This window comes from Cricetulus griseus, chromosome 5 (assembly GCF_003668045.3).
Source record: "Cricetulus griseus strain 17A/GY chromosome 5, alternate assembly CriGri-PICRH-1.0, whole genome shotgun sequence".
NCBI lineage: Eukaryota > Metazoa > Chordata > Mammalia > Rodentia > Cricetidae > Cricetulus > Cricetulus griseus.
This window is the reverse complement of record NC_048598.1, coordinates 98,456,041-98,473,782: the sequence shown is the minus strand read 5'-3', so window position 1 is coordinate 98,473,782 and position 17,742 is coordinate 98,456,041. Positions and strand designations below refer to the sequence as shown.

General features: G+C 38.9%; 1 long non-coding RNA gene across 1 annotated transcript; it reads right to left on the bottom strand.

The window, feature by feature from the left end:
• Window positions 1-8,971: 8,971 nt before the first annotated feature.
• On the bottom strand, window positions 8,972-14,471 carry LOC113835849. The gene is made up of 3 exons (XR_003485608.2): window positions 14,388-14,471; window positions 11,935-11,989; window positions 8,972-10,506 (listed from the first exon to the last, which is right to left on the bottom strand). It is a non-coding gene; the product is annotated as an uncharacterized LOC113835849 (long non-coding RNA).
• Window positions 14,472-17,742: the final 3,271 nt, after the last annotated feature.

Below are 17,742 nucleotides of genomic sequence, written 5' to 3'. Positions count from 1 at the left end.
AAGGGTCTTTCTCTAGTGATGATGCTGATACACCAAACAAGTTATCCTTGGGAACTTACCATGCCAGCTGTTGATTCCAGAGCCATGAAATAATTCTTTCAAAACTAAGATATTCCACAGAATGAGGTTACTGACACTCACGTTTGATTTACCTATTTTATTTCATCACGATGGGTGTTTTTCCTACATTTGCAGCAGGGTACCTTATGTGTGCCTGGTGTCTGAGGTGAGGAAGAATAGAGGGGGAAGAGGGAGACTCTTTCTGCAGCTACAGGGAAGCTCTCATCCCTGCGGGGTAAGGCTTTCCGGGACCATTATGTCAGTTCTGAAATGTATGGATGCATGTATGTGAATTTTTGGAATGACTTATACTCTGCAGTCCAACAATGACTATTTGTGAATGCAAAGTACAACAATCTAGTAGTTACTCATACCCATGAGCCCGAGTGTCTCAGCTGGTCTTCTATAGAGGCTGGAATCCTGAAGAAGTAGCCTCCAATGCCAGTGAAGGAATGGATGTGCTGACAAGGCCAGGACGAACAGGCAAAGAGAGAACACACAGCACTCCTTCTCCCCTTGTCCCTATATAGGCTTCTGCTAGGGGCCAGACCCAGCAGTGAACAGGTTCCAGAGAGGAAGTAAGGATCAGGAGAGGGGAGGGTTGAGTCAGATGGGGAGACTTTGTAAATCTGACTGAATAGCTATTAGAAAATGTCTTTATTTATAAAGACATTTAGACTTTAGAGACATTCGTGATTTCTAAACAGATACAAGTCACATTAATTTGTTTTGGGCATAATCCACTAGCATGCCCAGGATTACAGGTTAAGCCCAGACAAAACAGATATTATTATCAACCCCGTATCCCTATTCCTAGAATTCTACAGATCATTTCAGCTTAAGCAAGCCTAATATAGCAGCCTGTTCTCAGGCTGGCAGCAACTTGTGGTTTCAAGTTATTTTAGATAATATCTTAGTCCAGGCAAATCACCAAGCTTTGAGCAGTATATTATTAATTTTGATAGTCAATCATATTACTTGTAAATTAGCCTAAGCCTTTTTCTCAGGCTTAGGAACCACTGTAGCTGTTATTCAACCTTTGCAATATTTGTATTTATAATCTTATAAGTATTCATTAAATGAAAGAATTCTCTTGTTTCTAAATTAGGTAACATCACAAGTATCTGATGTAAAATCGAGCTTTTTAGGAATGACGAATCTTCATACCTTACTCTTTTTATATTCTTCTATGTCGTTCTTACACCACCTATACATGTTGTCCTGTTGTTCTACTCATTCTGGTTCTTATTGCTGAATTCTTTTTAGAAGCTTAATATGTATGTAATACTCTCTCTTTGTAAGTTATGTTTCTAAGAAATTGTAAGTGTACTGAGAAAGGAGTTCTGTGCTCTGATGATGCTGCCAATTCTCCTATCCTGCTGAACTTTATCAGCCTCTTCTGAAGTTTGCATGGGGTAGAGAGAAGAATTCCAAATAGGGTCAACAAAGGTCATTTCTCTGAAAGCAAGGGGTAGTATGTTCAGGACTTTTTCAAGGGAATACAGAAACAATTTTCTCTGAAAAGACATAGGTGAATCACATCCTTAAGGGCTACTGGCTCTTAAAACAGTGCACATATTAGGAGGGTTAGTCTTAACAGCCAGGCTGACATGATATGGAATCTTCTACCATAGATGTCCTTGAAGACACCTTGTGGTGGTTTGAAAAAAAAATCCCCAAAGGAAGTGGCACTATTAGGAGGTGTGGCTTTGTTAGAGAGGGTGTGGCCATGTTGGAAGAAGTGTGTCACTGTGGAAGTAGGCCTGTGAGTCAAGATGTAAGATCTTCCTGCCTCTGCCTACTGAGTGCTGGGATTAAAGGCATGTGCCACCACCGCTCAGCCTTTTTTTTTCAGTTGTTTTTTTTTCTTTGTAGTCCTACTGTATTCACCACTCTACATGCATATCACATGCCTACTACTATGACTGTACCACCCTCACATACATATCATGTGTTATGAGAATGGTTCTGGCCCTGAAAATGTAACCTATAATTGCCCAGAGTTTGGCTGTGAGAGGAGCAGTGGTATAGAGAGAGGAAGCTATGTTAATCTAAGTAGGGAGCTGCTGGAAAAAGCTGTGCAGGGTGTGAATGAGGGTATGTATGCTGAAACAGAAATGTAAGAAAAATGTGAAGGTATGTAATTATGTGGAGAATGTATGAAGAATGTAACCGTGTGGAGACAAGGAAGATGAAGCTGTATAGAAAAGAGATGTAGAAGAAAAATGTATATAAAAAATGATATGTAGCCATGTGAAAAGAGATGTAACTGTTAAAGATATATGGTCATGTAGGAAAGAAATATATGTATGGAAAGAGAGATATATAGCTGTATGTAAAGAATGTTACTGTGTCGGCTCCCTTACAATTCAGAGGTTTAATCCATCATCGTGTGATGGGAAGGTCCTTCTGTGTATATGTTTGTCTTATTGGTTGATAAATAAGGTACTGTTGGCCAATAGGGAAGCAAGTTAGGTGGGACTAGGAGTCGAGGAGGATTCTGGGAAATGTAGTAAAAAGAAGTCTTGTGATTCAGGCAGGAAGTGATATAGCAGGCAGACTCAGAATATAAGCAGAACAAGCAGGAAATTGCTCTCTTCCTCTTCCTCCTGCTCTCTTCTCTGGAGCTGCCGTGTGAGCCTGACAAGAGAGGATGCATGCCACTGGTGTCCTCAATCAGATAAGTCTTTATAAAATATATAAATAATTATGGTTGATACGTAAGACAGAGATAGCAGATAAGAAATCCTAGTCATTGGCCAACAGCATTGTAATTAATATAAGAGTCTGTGTGTTATTTCGGGTGCCCACTTGGCAGAAAGAGTTATCATTACAATCATCATGGTTGGAAGCAAGGCAGCAGGCAGGAAGATATGATGCTAGAGAAGGAGCTGAACTTCAAATAGTTGGAATTTGATCACCTTTTAAACAGTGGTATAGTTTAAATGCAGTAGAGTTTTCTGACATTACTATGTATTTTTAGCTGCTTCCTGTTGTGATAAGTTCCATGATAGAAAGCAACTGAGGCAAAGAAAACATTAATTTGGATTTTACTTCCATGTCACATCCATCCATCATTGCAGGAAGCCATAGCAGGAACTATAGAAAAATCTGATTACTGTCTCATGATCAGTTAGTATTCTTTTGAGGGGTTACCTTTTTGAGACAGCATTCTTTTTTTTTTACAATTTAACTTTATTTTATTTGCATTGGTATGAGGGTATCAGATCCTCTGAAACCAGAGTCACAGACAGTTGTGAGTTGCTATGTGGGTACTGGGAATTGATCCCAGGTCCTCTGGAAGAGCAGCCAGTGCTCTTACCTTCTGAACCATCTCTCCAGCCCAAGACAGTTAGCATTCTTATATAAAACAGGCATACCTGCTAAGGAATGGTGATGCCCATTCTCGGCTAGGCCCTACCAAATCCATCCAAAGTATCCCTCACAGACACCACTGCAGACCCATCAGATCAATATAGCTCCTAAATTGAAAGTCTCCCAAGGTGATGCTAGTTTATGTCAAGCTGGCAATAAAAATTTACCAGAACACTATGACACCACACACATTTTGTTTCCTAAAGTCCAGAGGAGGCCTTGAATGTCTTAGATCTGGAATCAAAGACATTTGTGTGACCATATGAATGTGCCTGTAACCGAACCTGAGTTCTCTGGCAAAACAGTAAGCACTCATAACTCCTGAGCTCATCTTCCAATCCCTAAAAGTCTAATTAAATAACAATCACATTTCACCTTCCATTTTCTCCCTCTAACCCTTCCACAGTCCCAATAATATCTTCTGGAATTGATGGCATGATTTTATTATTGTTGCATATGTATTTATAACTTCCTAAATATATGATTATTACCTCCTGACACCATTTTGTTGTTTGGGTGTGTATTTTAGTTTGATAACTCTGTACTGAAGAACCAATTAGAAGACTCATATCTAGGAGATACTTCTCTCTTCTCTCTCTCTCTCTCTCTCTCTCTCTCTCTCTCTCTGTCTCTCTCTCTCATTAGTTGCCTGTAGTTCTGTCTAGTGGTGGTACCTCATGACAATCTCCTCCTTCTCTAACTGTATTGCCATTGTTCTTATTTCTATAGCCATATTACTGTGTTATTCCTGTAGCTTCTGTTATTTTAAAAAGCAACCTTATGCCAGACAGTTGTAGCACACACCTTTAATCCCAACACTCAGGAGACAGAGGCAGGTGGATCTCTCTGTGAGTTCGACACCAGCCTGGTCTACAAGAGCGAGTTCCAGGACAGCCTTCAAAGCCACAGAGAAACCTTGTGTCGAAAAAACAAACAAACAACAACAAAAAAGCAACAATACCCAAGACATCTTGGTATTCTGGTTCTTATAGTCATGGCACTCTTTGAGGGTGCTCCCTCAGACTCAGGGGCGGGTGCTATCCTGTAGCTGTAGAAAGTGGGGCTGGGATCCAACCATCAGTTACTCTGTACATTATGAACAACTGGAATTGTCTGTTTTCTCTGAAGAGTTTATTTAATGAAAGGTATAGGTTAACCTGTGAATATAAGGACAGACTTTAAGATTTAGGAATTATGCTGGCCTAGTAAAGTGGCTGTGGTAGGTTCTCTAAAATCCATGATCTCATTATCCTGGTTCATTGGTGAGGTTTTAGTAACTAGGCATTATTTCCCCCATTGGGTAGGCCTTAAATATAATTATACAGTAGCTGGCTACCAATGAGACATGGATAATGGTATTGTACTGTTATTGATCACTTGCCAGGCTGATCACTGTTTGGGTTCATAAGGTTCTTTGTAACTTTTCCATTGCTGTGAAGAGACTTCATGGCCAAAACAACTTATGAAAGAAAGCATCCTGGGCACTGATAGTTCTACAGGTTACTGCCCATAATTTTCATGGCACACAACATGGCAATAGGCAGACAAGAAGAGCAATGAACAGAACCTTATATCATTATTTGAAAGATGGAGGAAGGGAGAAAGGTCTAACTTGGAACAGTGGGAGCACTGAAATCTCAAAGTCACCCCAGTGACATACTCTCTCCAACTAGGCCACACCTTCTCATCCTTCCCAACAGTTCAATCCATTATTAACCCAGAGTTCAAATACAGGAGCCTAATAGGGATATTCTTATTCAAAACACAAGATAAATCACAGTTGGGGAGGGCTAGTGATTGATTGCTTCTGCCACTTGGCAGCTTGCTCTGTATCTCTTACTATAAAAGATAAGCTAAATGAAGGTGGTTTTGACATTAGATTAAGCTCAATTCTTCCAAGCCCTACCTCCAAATTGTGCAATGGTTTAGTAAGTACAACATACCTTCAAGCCCACAGAGATGATCAAAGGAAATAGTAATAGCCTAAGTTATTTGGGGAATTACTTAGACCATCATGAACAACTCAAATGGAGATTTATCATGCATGGTATTGGTGTTCCCTCTATTTTAAAATTTAAATTAGAAACAAGCTTGTTTTCCATGTCAATCCCAGTTCCCTCTCCCTCCCCTCCTCCCCTGCTCCCATCCAACCTCCTATCCCATTCCCCTTCTCTTCCCCAGGGAGGGTGAGGCTTTCCACGGGGGATCTTCAAAGTCTGTTATATCATTTAGAGCAAGGCATAGGCCCTCCTCCTTGTGTCTAGGCTGAGAGAGTATCCTTCTATGTGGAATGGGCTCCCTAAGTTCATTTGTGTACTAGGGATAAGTACTGATTCACTACTAGAGGCCCCATACATTGCCAAGGCCTCCTAACTAACACACATGTTCACGGGGTCTGGGTCGGTCCTATGCTGGTTTCCTAGCTATCAGTCTGGGGTTCATGAGCTCCCCCTTATTCAGGTCAGCTGTTTCTGTGGGTTTCTCCAGCCTGGTCTTGTCCCCTTTTCTCATCACTCCTCCTTCTCTGCAACTGGATTCCAGGAGATCAGCTCAGTGTTTAGCTGTGGGTGTCTGCTTCTGCTTCCATCAGCTACTGGATGAAGGCTTTAGGATGGCATATAAGGTAGTCATCAATCTCATTATTGGGGAGGGGCATTTAAGGTAGTCTCTCCACTATTGCTTAGATTCTTAGTTGGTGTCATCCTTATAGATCTCCCTAGTGCCAGATTTCTCTTCAAGCCTATAATGACTCCCTCTATTATGGTATCTCTTTTCTTGCTCTCCTCTATTCTTCCCCTCACTCAATCTTTCTGCTCCCTCTGTCCTCCTCTCCCCTCCTCTTCTCCCCTTCTCTTTTTTCCTAACTCCCTCTTCCCTCCCCCCATGCTCCCAGTTTGCTCAGGAGATCTTCTCCCTTTCCCCTTCTCCAAGAGGATCCTCTTTGTTTCCTATCTTCTCTTGCGGTAGGGATTGTAGGCTGGTAATCCTTTGCTCTATGTCTAAAATCCATATGACAGTGAGTACATACCATGTTTGTCTTTTTGTGACCGGGTTACCTCACTCAGGATGGTTTCTTCTAGTGTAATCCATTTGCCTGGGAATTTCAAGATTCCATTTTTTCCCCCAACTGAGTAGTACTCCATTGTGTAAATGTACCACATTTTCTCTATCCATTCTTCGGTTGATGGGCATCTAGGCTGCTTCCAGTTTGTGGCTATTACAAATAATGCTGCTATGAACATCGTTGAACAGATATCCTTGTTGTAGGAATGTGCATTTTGGGGGGTATATGCCTAAGAGTGAAATTGCTGGGCCTTGTGTAGACTGATTCCCATTTTTCTGTGGATCCACCATACTGATTTCCAAAGTGGCTGTACAAGTTGGCACTCCCACCAGCAGTGGAGGAGTGTTCCCCTTTCTCAACAACTTCTCAACAACATCATAAACTGTCATTGGTGTTTTTGATTTTAGTCATTCTAGCCGGTGTAAAATGGTATCTCAGAGTTGTTTTGATTTGCATTTCCCTGATGGCTAATGATTTTTGACACTTTCTTATGTGTCTTTCAGTCGTGTTAGATTCTTCTATTGAGAATTGTCTATTTAGTTCTGTACCCCACTTTTTAATTGGGTTGTTTGGTGTTTTGGAGACTAGCTTCTTGGGTTCTTTGTATATTTTGGAGATCAGCCCTCTGTCAGATGTGGGGTTGGTGAATATCTTTTCCCAGTCTGTGTGCTGCCATTTTTGTCCTGTTGACTGTGTCCCTTGCCTCATTTTCAGGATGTCCCATTTATTAATTTGTCGATCTCAGTGTCTGTGCTACTGTTGTTATGTTCAGAAAGTGGTCTCCTGTACCAATTTGTTCAAGGGTACTTCCCACCTTCTCTTATAAGAGGTTCAGTGTGGCTGGATTTATGTTGAGGTCTTTGATCCATTTGGACTTAAGTTTTGAGCATGGCAATAGATATGAATCTATCTACAGTCTTCTACACACCAGCAACTGGTACTGGTGTTTTTATTAATGTAGGGTTCTTGGAGAAAGGTACTGTCAAGCCATGTAGCATAACTTCATTTAACATATATACACACATATGAATGTATATATCCATGAGTGTATGCATGACCTTGTTTATAATTGCATTATGTATAATGTTAATTATATATAAAATGATAGATATTATTTCCATAATTCAAACTGTGCATTATATATAATTTTATGTACAAAACAGTCACTTCAGTGAGCATTACTCAACATTGGTATTTGTTCTTATTCTCCTGTATTGACTGCTGTCATTTCATATTCAACTAAAAATCTCTTCCTCTGCTTTTATATTCTCCCTCAAAGCCCCCTCAGTAGCCTCTTCCCCAATTACCAAGGTAGAAATTGGTATAAATTCTACCAATTACTTCAGGTAGAAAGAAATGTTAAGTTGAAAAATGGTTTAGTAGATGGAATCAACTAGAAAATAAGGGTGCAAACCCAGACTGAGAAAGATAAATTTCTCTTTTCATTTGCAGTTGCTAGCTCCAAATCTTTAGACTGAAGGATAACCTGGAGTAAACACAGAAACCATACTTTTTATTCCTAATAAAAACATAAGGCAAAATAAAACTCCTGAATAGGAATGAGCCAATAATAAAAAATACACCTAATTTGACTACACTTCCTTCAATATGTTCATTCCTAAAATTCTTGGGCTAACTCCCACAAGGGTTTAATTTATTTCTAAGATTGAAGTTTATGAAAAGACAGGGTTTCCTTCTATAGTCCTGTCTATCCTGGAACTCACTCTGTATACTAGGCTGGCCATGAATTCAGAATTCTACTGGCATCTGCCTCCCAAGTGCTGGGATTAATGGTGTGCTCCAACACAGCCAGAGTTTAAAGCCACTTTTAAATTGCAGTTGGAGAGAGTCTGTGAAGGTAGAGCTTTGGGAATAAAGTCTCAAACATAACCATACTGGGACACACTCACTTAGACCCTTACTACAGTTGTTTTCAAACCTACTGTCCTACCAAGAGTTTGAAAATGCAGGTATTATTGAATACAATGCACGTGATTTTCATCCTACATATAGCAAAATATTGAGAATTAAAATTATACTTTTGCAGGTCTTAAAATCTGATTCTTTGCACATTTAAAAAATGTGTTAGTTATATCTCCACTCTTGAACATGTTATTTTTTTTTACTCATTTGTATGTCTCTGTGTGTGTGTGCTCATTAAGAAGTGTGCATGTGATTGTCAGGAGAAAGCTTTTGGGAATTGGTTCTCTATTTCCACCATGTAAGATCCAGGGAGGTAATGGAGACAACCATGTTTCCCAGCAAGAATCTTTACTAGCTGATGAATCTCATGGTCAAGTGACATTCTTCTTTCAAGCCTCACAATACAGGCAATTTGGCCAATGGAGTGTCACACAGTTAGTATTAGTACAAATTCTACACACTACACATCTTTTCAACATGAAATCATTATGGGATTATGAAACATAGAATGAACACATTCCTTAAGATAACAAGGTTTCAAACACTATGAATTATCTCCCACATTTATTACAAACATAAAGGCTTTCCCCAGTGAGGAAAAATGGAGTATAATAGGAATGATAAATGCTAATGGCTTTTCCATATAGTTACATGCATAATGCTTGTCTCCCGGTTCAATTCTTGAGAACATTATGGCAACAGGAACTGGTGATGGCTTTCCACAATGTTGACATTCATTAGGCTCTTTCCAGTGTAAATTCTTATATGAGAGTTACAGAAACTGGAAGTGGAAAAGATTGTCTCGCAATGCTAACGTTGATCAAGGTTCCTCACCAATGTGAGATCTATTTATGCTTGAGTAAATAAAAAGAGCAAAGAAATAGTTTCCAAATTGTTTACAAAACAAGGGTTTCTCACCTGTGTGAATGTTTTTATGACTCTTTGCCAAGTGGAATGAGTGAAGACTTCACAATGCTTACAAGCATTAGGCTACTGACTAGTGTGATGCCTTTCATGTCTCTTATGAGTGCTGGAGTCACTGAAGACTTTTCCACAGTGCTTATATGCATAATGCTTCTCTTCAGTGTTACTCTCTTCATGAAGAATCATATGCCTGGATTGGATTTAAGCTTTTCCACAATGCTTACACAAATAAAGTTTCTCTTCAGTATGAGTCCTTTAATGAAGATTCAGATTACTGGATTGGGTGAAGGCTTTTCCAGAATGCTTACATACATAAGTTGTTTCTCCAGTGTAAACTCTTTCATGAGCCTGACATTAAGTGAAATTGGAGGTTTTTCCACAATGCTTACATGCATAAGGCTGTTCTCCAGTGTGAGTCCTGTCATGTTTGTTATGATGACTGGAGTGGTTAAATGCTTTTCCACAATGCTTACATGCATAAGGCTTCATTCCAGAGTGACTCCGTTTATGTCTGTTATGGCAACTTAAGTCGTTGAAGGCTTTTCCACAATGCTTACTAATGTAGGGCTTCTCTCTCCTTTGTAAGTTACTCTATGTTTCTCAAACCATTTTGAATCTTTAAATGTCTTTGCACATTGCTTAAAAATGTATCTTTTCCCTCCAATATGACTTTTTTCATGGTTGGTAATATCACATCCAAACAGTTTCACTTCTTTATGAAATCTTTCATCATTCTGACCATGTGTGTATCTCCTTAAGATGTTCTCAGTTTATCTCCAGTGTGAGTTCTATCATGAGGCTGACCAAAAGGGAGATTACTGCATGCTTCATTACATTGCTAATTTTTATAGTTTCTCTTTTGAATAAATTTCAAGAACCTGAAGTGTTTCAGAATGAGTGATATATTTTCAATGCTTCTGTTGTGTAAAAGCTTTTGCCACAGCTTCCATATATTCAGATCATTTCCCTCTAGTTTGTTCACAGAGATAACCATGAGAGGATAAATAACTAATAATGTTTCTTTAATATACGGTGGGCTTTTATGAAGTCTTATTGCAGGAGGCATGTCTTTACTGACCGTGTTCTCCAGAATAAGCTCCTAGTTCTCATCACGCTGACTATCACATTCATATCCACAGTCTTTCTCAACAACCTGAGTTCTGCAACAAAATGACAAGAGTATTAATGTAGCCATGGGAAATGCTGGAAATTGGCTTCTGTGTATCATTAAAACTATGCTACCTCAGAAGCCACAACAGAATGCTGCTAATGTTAAGGACAATGTGGACCACACATAAAGACCCTTGTGTATGTAAAAAGATAGAGTGTTAACTTTACTTCTATAAGAATTATGAAGGAGCTGTATCACAAGCCTGGAGGTTAAGAACAATTCTTGTTCTTCCAGCTGACCAGAGATTGATGGCCAGCATTCATGGGGAGGGCTCACAGGTTCCTGTTACTCTTAATCTGAAGGATCTGTTGCCCTCTTCTGCCTACCACAAATGTTTTTCTCACAGACGTGGAAAACAAGTGCACATATTCAAACACATAAAATAATTAAGAAGCATAAAAAGTAAACATGAAAGCAAAAGTCCTGGTGTTAATTGATAATCATAACAAGCACATAAACTTGTAAGACATTGTAGCATTCTAAATACTCCACCTGTGTTGGTTAGTCATCAACTCTACCAGAGCTAGGGTCATTGGAAACTGGAGACTCTCAACTGAGAAAATGACTCAGTCAGACTGGCCTGGAAACACATCGGTGGGAGCATTTTTATATTCCTCTTTGATTAATCAGGGCTCTCACCATATTGAGCAGTATGAACATAGGTAGGAGTGCATGAGCTCTGCAGGAAAGGTATCTGCTGGTTGGTTTTCATCAACTTGACACAAACTAGGATACACATTTGAGAAGATGGAACCAAAAAGGAGACAATAGCTTTATCAGATTGACATTAGGCATGGCTATGGGCCCATTTTCTTGCTCAGTGATTGAACTGGAGTGGCCAAGCCCACTGTGGGTGGTGTCCTGATTGAAATGTGGACCAGGGTTGAATAAGCCAAGTAGCTAAGTAAGAGAAGAGGAGCAGATTAGTAAACAGCATATCTCTATCACCTCTGTTTCACTTGCTCCTCCAGATTCCTGTCATGCTTGAGTTCCTACCCTGGCTTTTCTCTATAAATGGGACTATGACAAGGAAGTGTTAATAAAAATGAGCTGCACTACGGAATTGGGGTTTTTTTGTAACAGAAAAAGAAAGCAAACAAAACATAGCACATGTTCAAAGCCTCAAAAGAATATATAGAAAGATAGTAATTACTTTTGTATATGAAGGGAAGTATTTTATGAAATAAACCACTAGAAAAGCTCTTTCAGAGCTTAATGTTACATGTCATATTTGTGATATTGGTAGATTACAGAGATGAGATACTCAAATATTGAATGCCACAGTTCAATGCTCTGTCATAGGAGTTTGTGTAAAATTATTTTCCAGTTAGATGTATTTGGACCATTTGGAAGTTCTCTGTTGTCCCATGATTCCCAAATATTTTACATGAATTAGTTAATACTGAAGGCAAATTACCCCATATTTCTGAGATCTTTGTAGTCCTCTTCAATGTATTCTTCTAGTGCTTTCTCTGAAAGGAAAGTCAACAGAATTCATTAGGACATACTAATATTCAACATACAAAATATTACAGCTTAACTTTCATGACATGAGTATGCACAATAACTTTACCACATATTCCCTTCACAAATTCAAATACCAACACAACACACATAAGCAGAACATCACAGTCCTCTGACTATATAAGCAATTTGAACATGTTGTGTTTTTTTGTTGTTTGTTTGTTTGTTTGTTTTATAACCTATGGAGATCAGGTTCGAAAATGTTTCCTTCATCACAGTGTTGTAGAGCTTCTTTTGACTGGAACCCAACAAAGCCCACTCTTCTAAGGTAAAATTCACAGCCATATCCTCAAGGCCTAAGAGTGCACATATTAGGATGGTTAGTTTTAACTGACAAACTGACAGGATACAGAATCATCTAGCATATGTTTCTTAAGACACCTCTAAGTGATTCTGTACATATGAGTAACCGAAGAGTATCTGTGGGATATCATCCTGATTACTTGGACACAAAGTTGGGCTGGTTTTATGTCCCTGTGGTAAAGTTTTCTATTGATACATTTGATAAGGTCTCAAAAATTAGGTGAAGGTAAGCTAAAAGCAAAATGTTGACAAACTCTGGGATGAAAGGGTATAATAAAGGAAGACCCATTGTCTTAGTTACTATTTGATTGCCATGAGGTGACATCAGAACCAAGCAATTATTAGAGAAGCAAGCATGTATTAGGGGCTTGCTTACACATTTAGAGAATTAGTGATTATCATGGAGGGAAGCAGACAGGCATGGAGCAGGAACAGTACCTGAATATTTTACTCCTTTTCCAAAGGCAGCAGGCAGAAAGATGGACACTGTGCCTAGCATAAGCTTTCAAAACCTCAAAGACTATCCTCATTGACAAACCTCCTACAATACTGCCATATCTCTTAGTATTTTCCAAAGAGTTGCACTAACTAGTGACCAAACTTTCAAATATATGAGTCTATGAAGCTCAGCCATATTCAAAACAATGCAAAAATCCAATTTTAGAGGCAGCATTTTGTGAAGTGTGTAGGGACTACATTAGTGGGAGGAGGCAGCTGAAATGCAGACAACTACACATCACTCTATTCCTGATTGTACTAGATATGGCTTAGGATATCAAAATTAATTGTAGGGGGTCACTGTTCCTCTAATTGCTGATGCATTACTTGGAATTTTGATGTTCCCATCTGGGTTGAACAATGGCCCTTAACTACTGAGAACATCCAAGCAGCTACCTGCCTGGTGGAAGAACAAATCCAAAAGGGCCATACTGAGCCCAACACTAGCCCTTGGAATACTCCAATATTTGTTATTAAGAAAAAAAATCCAGCAAATGGAGATTGCTATAAGATCTTAGAAAAATAAATGAAATTATGGAGTCTATGGGGACTTTACAACCTGACCTGCCACCTCCATCATCTATCCCTAAAAATTATAGTGTAATTGTAATAACTTTACAAGTTTGCTTCTTTACTATACCCTTTTATCCCAGAGATTGTCAACATTTTGCTTTTAGCTTGCCGTCACCTAATTTTTGAGACCTTATCAAAGGTACCAATAGAAAACTTTACCACATTGGACCTAAGACCAGCCCAACTTTGTGTCCAAAGTTTGTAGATGCAACCCTCTTACAAATTCATAAAAAATACTCTAATGTGTTCTTATGATCTACATGGATGACATATTGATTTCTCATGTTGATACAGCCTATTTCCAAAAGGTATTACAATTTTTGAGTCAACAGCTATGGGCTTCGGGTGCCCACCCCCAAAAGATCCAAATTCAGCCTCCTTTTCTTATTTGAGGTGTGTTATTCACACAGATTTCGTTTTGCACCAATTATGAATGGACCATTTAAAAACTTTAAATGACTTTGAAAAGCTGCTTGGAGATACAATTGGGTTCACTCTTACATAGAGATAACCATGGCTGTATTCAAGCCTTTATTTGTACTTCTCCAAGGTGACCCTAATCCTACATCACCATGAAAGTTAACATGTGAAGCTAAAACCTGCTTGGCTCTTAAAGAAGAAAAACTTAATTCTCAGAATCTCCTTTGTGTAGATTATAATAACCCACGGAGTCTTGAGATACTATGTACTGAATATACACTGACTGCCTGCTTATGGCAAATAGGCTACTAGGATGGTTACATTTACCTGTAAATCATAGGGGAAAAAAATGTGACTGCTTATATCTCTCTAGTCGCCTCCTTATTGGGCAAAGGTAGAAAACAGAGTAAGGAATTGTTTGGGTGAGATGTTCATGAGATAAATCACCTCTTATACAGCTAAACAAGATAATAATTTGTCTTGTGAGTCTGTAGAATGGCAAATTGCTCCATGATAAAGGTCTTGGAGAGATGGGGACTACATGGAACTTACCTAAACATAATGAAAGTAATATATAGCAAGCCAAGAGCCAACATCAACTTTGGTCTAGAGCTTTCAGGTGTGCTGTTAAGTTTCTAGTGTGACATTCCCCTGTTTCTTCATGTGGCACTAACTTTCCTCTTAGCACTGTGTTCAAAGTGTCCCATAAGTTTGGGTATGTTGTGCCTTCATTTTCATTGAATTCTAGGAAGTTTTTAATTTCTTCCTTCACCCAGGAGTGATGCAATAGAGCATTGTTCAATTTCCATAAGTTTGTAGGCTTTCTGCAATTTTTGTTGTTGAATTCTAACTTTAAACCATCGTGATCTGATAAGATACAGAGAGTAATTCCAATTTTTTTTTGTATCTGTTCAGGTTTGCTTTTTTTTTCCCGAGTATGTGCTTGATTTTAGAGAAAGTTCCATGTGGCCCTGAGAAGGAGGTGTATTCTTCTGTGTTTGGATGGAATGTTCTATTGATGTCTTTTTAAGTCCAATTGGGTCATAACTTCTGTTAGTTCCTTTGTTTCTTTGTTAGGTTTCTGTATGGCAGTCCTGTCCAGGAGTGAGAGTGGGGTGTTGAAGACTCCAACTATAAGTGTGTTGGGTTTTATGTATGATTTGAGTTTTAGTAATGGTTCTTTTACAAATGTGGATACTTTTGTATATAGTGTGTAGAAGTTCAGAATGGAGACTTCATCTTGATTGATTTTTCCTGTGATGAATTGAAATGACCTTCATCTCTTTTGATTAATTTTAGTTTGAAGTCTAATGTGTTAGATATTATGATTGCTGTACCAGCTTGTTTCTTAGGTACATTTGATTGGGAATTTCCCAACCCTTTACTCTGAAGTTGATGTGCGTTTCTTGTCTGCAGCAGGATAGGTTCTGTCCTCATATCCATTCTGTTAGTCTGTGTCTTTTTATTGGAGAGACAAGATCATTGATATTGAGGGATATTAATGACAATTGATTGTCGATCCTTGTTTGTTTTGGATTTGTTGTTGTTGGTGGTATAGTGTGATTTCCCCTCCTTTTTTGTCTTTTGGTAAAGTGGGAATATCTATTGCCTATGGTTTTGTGAGTGTAGTTAACTTCCTTGAGTTTGAGTTTTCCTTCCAGTACTTTTTGAGGGCTGGATTTGTGGTTTTGTGTTTTTAAAATTCGGTTTTGTCATGGAATATCCTGTTTTCTCAACTACATTGATTGAAAGCTTTCCTGGGTATAGTAGTATGGGTTGGCATTCATGGTCTTTTAGTGTTTGTAGAAATCTCTCCAGGACCTTCTGACTTTCAGTGTTTCCATTGAGAAATCAGGTGTAATTCTGATAGGTCTGCCTTTGTAAGTAACTTGGCATTTTTCCTCTGCTGCTCTAAATATTCTTTCTCTATTCTGTATGTTTAAAATTTTAAGTGGCAAGGGGACTTTTTACCCAGATTTTTTATTTCCAGCATTCCCTCAGTTTGTGTTATCTTTAATGTTTCTATTTCAGTTTCTAGGTCTTGAATTGTTTCAATTTTTCCTTCATCTGATTGTTTCTTTTCCTTCATTTCTTCCAATTTTTTGTTTTGTCTTGCATTTCTTTTTTTGTTTTTTTTTTCTTGTTTGTTTGTTTTCGAGACAGGGTTTCTCTGTGTAGCTTTGGAGCCTATTCTGGCACTCGCTCTGGAGACCAGGCTGGCCTCAAACTCTCAGAGATCCACCTGCCTCTGTACCCGAGTGCTGTGATTAAAGGCGTGTGCCACCAATGCCTGGCTCTTGCATTTCTTTAAGGGATTTTATCATTTCCTCTTTGAGGCCTTCTGTCATCTTCATGAAGTTGTTTCTAAGGTCATTCCCTTTTGCTTCATCTACATTGGGATGTTCAGGTCTTGCTGGCAAAGAATTCCTAGACTCTGGTGGTGTCATGTTAGTCTTTCTGTCATTGAATGTGATCTTATACTGTTGCCTTTCCATCCATTCTTCCAGTGGGTACAGGTGGGGTCTCTCACTCTCTGGGTGGGTATGGGTCTCTCTCCCAGTGGGTGCAGGTCGGTCCAAGACTCAAATGGTGGCAGATGCTGGATGGTTCAGTCTGTCTGTAGGTCTATCTGGGGGATTCAGTGATAGGACCAGTCTGGGGCCCATGGGTCAGGCAACTCCAAAAGGGAAGGCTGCGCAGGAGAAGGCCCAGCACTCACCTTCCTACAATATTGCTGAAGACTATGCCATGCATATTTTTCTGTGACATTCTATGTTTTTTACTATGGTTTTGTTGCAGTGATGACTACCATGACCAAAAGCAACTGAGGCAAAGGAAGGGTTAATTTAATATATACTATATTATCAGAAAGCATCATTGTAGAAAACCATGGCAAGAAGAAATTGATTACTGGCTCTGGATTAATTAACATTCTTATTAAACCAGGCACCCCTGTGTAGTGATGGTGCTACCCATTCTGGATGAGGCCCTCCCAAATTAATTAGAAGTATCCCTCACAGACATGGCCACAGGCCCATCTAAACCACAGAGATCATAAACTGGAGTTCCCTCTTCCAAAGTGAGTTAGTTTGAGGCAAGCTGGCTTCAAAATTAGTCAGCACATTATGAAAGCAAACACATTGTGTTTCCTAAGTATAGAGGAAGCACTGAATGCCTTCAACCTTCAACCAAACAGTCATGTGCCACCGTTAAATGTGCCTGTAACTTAATATGAATTCTCAGCAAAAACAGTAAGCACCCACAACTGCTCAGCTTACCTCCCAAGATCGTTTTAAAAGTCTAATTAAATAACAACCACACTTCTGCTTCCATTTCCTCCCTACAACTCTTTCCATGTCTTTATATTACCTCCTAAAAATGATGATGCAGTCTTACTTTCGTTAAACATATGACTTCGTATATGAGATAGAGAAAATCATGTAACACCATTTTGTTGTTTGGGTGTATATGATTTTAGATTTGACCACTCTGTATTGGATAACCAATTAAAGGATTCATACATGATGGAAAGTACTTTCTCTCTTAATGATAGTCTACATTTCTTTTTCTAGGGGTGGGACCCCATGAGATCTAGTTGTTACCAATGTTAGTATTGCCATTGTACTCATCTCTGCAGCCATATTGTTCACATATTACATTCATTCCTTCTTTATTATACCAGACATCATGGTATTCTCGTTCTTGTGATCATGCCACTATTCCAGGATATTCCCTCAGACTCAGGTTCAGATGTTGTCCTGTAGCTGTATTAAGTGGGCCTGGGATCCAGCCATTAGTTACTCTCTACATCATGAACAAATGTGGCTTACTTGAAATGTGTGTTTTCTCCAAAGAGATTATTTAAATGAAGTTATTTTTGTGAGTATACATCTGTTTAAAAACTCAG